The sequence below is a fragment of the Helobdella robusta genome (genome assembly GCF_000326865.2).
Source record: "Helobdella robusta unplaced genomic scaffold HELROscaffold_9, whole genome shotgun sequence".
In the NCBI taxonomy this organism is placed as follows: Eukaryota; Metazoa; Annelida; class Clitellata; order Rhynchobdellida; family Glossiphoniidae; genus Helobdella; species Helobdella robusta.
The window spans coordinates 3339602-3343851 of NW_008705512.1; positions in this window are offsets into that span (position 1 = coordinate 3339602).

Sequence of the window (4250 nt, forward strand, 5' to 3'; positions counted from 1 at the left end):
GTCTCGAGTCTCGCTGTTTCTGTAACCTATAACATGATACAATTTTTTTTATAAATAAACGTTTTGTTGAATTAAAATTGGTAAAAAAGTAATAGGCAATTGTTAAATTTTGTAAGTAAATGTATAAACTTAACAGTTCAATTGTTGCTTGAGTGATGTGATCTCATTGATCAGTTCTTTCTCTTTAGTTTCATACTCCACAATCAATTCCTCCCGTGCCTCGTTCAACCTGGATATGTGGTTCGCATATTTCTCAAAGTTTTCTCTTTCAATGGTCAGCTGTCTCTTTAGCGATGCTATTTCAGTCTTCAAATAAATTTGTATATAAAAAAATTTTGTTAACAAAATTAACTAATAATTGTGGATATATAATTATAAAGTTTAGTTTCAGTATTTTTCACACTCTTATATTTTTATATCACTTAGATCTCTGACTGAAGTATAATATAATTAATAATTCCAAAATTAATGTTCATTATATTATAATTATAATGAATATTATTTTTTCAAAAAATAAATGTCACTAACTTCCAACTCGAGCAGACGATTCATTAAATACTGAGTTGATTCTTTGTTGTCAGCATTTGAGTTTAGATTGACAGCTGACATGTCAGTGTCATCATCTTCCAGCTTCAATAAAAAATTAAAAATGTTTCATTAATTATTAAAAATGGAATATTCAATATTAAGAATGAAAACAGATTAAATAAAACTCACTATATCATTCATTTTGAATCAGGTAATTAATCAATTATTTATTTAAGTTTTATTTCGCTGTTCCAACATCTAAAAAGAAAGACAGAGCTTTACAAGTGCACGCGCAAAAAACCATTAAAGAGTAGTTTACGTCGTCATGGATACCGTGTAGTAAGTAAGATGGATGAGCAGTGTTTGACTATTTTGTAACATTTAACATAACATAAGATTTTTATAATGATACAAGAAGACTGAGTCTATGACAGGACCATTCTGAGATTTTAATATCCTATTTTTGCCAGGTTTGCTTAAAAGCTTTTTTCCACATAAAAATTTCAACTTAGAATATCGAGATCATAAATGTTATAATATTATTTGTTGTGATATTACAGATATTTCAAGATTTCAACCAAAATGGATTAGGTGAAAAATGTTTTTATAATGCTTATTACATGATAGTTCAACAAAAAATAGTTATCGATGCTTTTTTCACTTTTTTCAAGCAGTGATAGCGACGCTACATTTTACATGCAGTAGGGGTAGTGGCGCTGCTTTTTATGAGTATTGTTAACAACTCTGTAAGTCAGTGATAATAAAGTCATCGTGAGGAAACTTAATTACTGCGCTAAGAACCCTGTGAATTCTGAATTGTAACATGAGTTGTAAATGTGAATGATTTTACCACATAATACGACAACGTAGAAGAACGTAGGACACATAGATGCATGTGCATGTTGTGGATGAATAAAAAACAAATAAAACGGTTTAATAGGATATAGTATAATTTATATGTCTAGGAATATATATATATATATATATATATATATATATATATATATATATATATATATATATATATATATATATATATATATTGGAAATTTGCCTAAAAGATATCCAAGTTTATTGATAATATTTTGAATAAATGCAGAAGATCTTTTTATTGCATCATAAACAGTATTGCATTGTAGCCGTATAATCTGAATTCTTATTTATCACAAAGCTGTGAAAGAGTTGGAAATGATGAGAGGTTCAGGAAAGTAATGATGGTTCAACAGAAGAGCGAATTGTACTAATTTCTAAATCAGGAGGTCGTCATCCGGTTGACAGAAACATGCTTCTTCGGACCAGTGATTATTTCCAAGGTTTGGTGAATAGTGGAATGAGAAATGCCCATTATAGAGAGCTTACGTTGGAATGTTTAACGAGTGAATCCTTAATAGAAGTAAGAGATTATTTATCCAGGTTGTCAACCAACGAGATGGAAAGCAGAGGTACTTGCCTGAAGTCGTTGAATGAAGTGGAAGCAAGATGGATATTTCTGAAGATGGATATTTTTGAAGATGGATATTTCTGAAGATAAATATTTTCAATCTGATAATCAAGTGGGTTTCGGAGGATCAGTCGAGGAAATGTTTTGCTGAAAAATTTTTGACGGAAGTGAGGTACAGTCTGATGACAACCGCAGAGAGACAGAAATGTTCTGCCGTACTTCATGATATGAATTTATATATTAGCTGCGATACAGATAAAGATTCAAATATTTTTCGTGCAGTTGGTACGCTGTTTTTGTTGAGTATAACTGTAAAAAAGGTGTGAATTTAATTTTTTTAAATTTTAAATTCGTTGTTACTTTTTTTTGTTTTTAATTTCAGGACGAGGATGAAAACTTTTTTGATATTTTGCCGGTTTATGATTTTGTTGAATCTTCAATGACCGATTGTATCGGCACTGAACAATCACCCATTTATTTAACATCCTGTGCTGGTGGTATCTATTTCAATTTCAACTGCAAAATGAATCTCAAGAGGAAAACATCAATGCATTTTCAACTTTGATATATATATATATATATATATATATATATATTATACATAAACAACTGTATGTATATATATATATTCTCGAAATCTGTTTATTGTTTTATAGTATCATTATAACCCAACTTTCATATCCAGCCATTACCATCAATAGGTTTTGTATGCAATGGTACAATGTATGTCAGGGGCGGATTTTATGTCAAAAGAGGCTATTTGCAGAATCTGGTATACCAATATAACCCTTTTCGCAACAAATGGTTTTCGAGGGCTCCCATGTTGATGCCACGTTGTGACCCCGTTATGACGTGCACGGGGAATAAGATTTTCGTCTTTGGAGATGAAACAGTGCGATCTAAAAATGCAATGGTTCATTTTTTCGTTGTCACTCCTTTCTTGAATTTTGTTATTCGTTCGCGAGTAATTAGGTACGTTGTTTGATGTCACCAAGTTCATGCAAAAAATAATTTAAGATGTGAAATTTCCTATTAAGCAATTTGAAAATTTATTTTAATTTGTAAAAATAATTCATTCAGCAAAGGACGGAGAGATGTATGATGTAGAGTGTAATCAGTGGTCGTCTGTGTTGAAGCTGAAGATGCCTGTTAGTGATATGCCACCCACCACCATCAACAACTGCCTCTACATCTTTCATCGTGAGTGGTTCAATCTAATTATTCAAAAAATTGATCTGACGAAGTTCTTGAAGGAGAAGAATACGTCAAGTGATTCAAGTTCATCATCAGTGCAAGGCAGGAATGCTAATAACTATATTCTTGTGACCAATGAAGCAAAAGGACAGAATTCTCCTGGCGTTGCTGCTTTCTCTGCTGATGACTGCCAGATTTTGAGATATAAACGTCAGAAAGGAAATTCACAGTTCATTAGTCAATAAGTTGGCGTCATGAATATGTCGGATGTTTGAATGAGGTCACTGAGCGATCAATTTGATTCATTTTGCTCTTTATTTTACTTTTTTCATTTTTTCCAGAGTATTATTTATACGGTTTGCCTTTCGATACAAATCTTCAATTAAATACCTTGTAGAAAGAAATTCCTTTGTATTCTTAAAAATTTTAAAGCGTTACTGAAATAAATTGACACATACTTTCTATGTTACTATTTAAAAAGAATTAATTAAATTTAAAATTTAGCAATTTAAATGTGTTTAAGATTTTGAACTGCACATATGAGTTTTGAAAATTGTTCATCCAGCTTAAAGGTGACTCGTTACCAAACTTCCTTTGCAAACTCAGCTACCTACTTCACTTTATTAAGTTACTCAACTATATTCGAGCCTGGTTTATTTCTTGTTTGATTTTCTTACAAAACAATTTGCATAGACTACATTAAAAGACACCAACTCTAAAAGGATGTTTTTTAATATATACAAATTTTTGTATAGTTTTGCAATCACACTTTTGACATTTCGTGTTAGATGTTGTTTAATTTGTGATATAATATAATAGTTAAAACTAACAATTTTTTCAATTTTATTCCGTGAAAACCCCGTAATTTAAACTTTAGCATGTGGTTTATATAATTTTAGCACAATGTTTTGATTCTAACACGTGGTTTATTCAATTTTAGTCCTGGATTTGAACTTTAACTCTTTAACGTACTCTTATTATTCATAATACAGTATGGTAGGCTTGGATTTAAAATAGAGTTAATTTAAAAAATGTGAAACATTTATATCTTAAATAAACATTGCAGTTTATGAAATATACATTTACG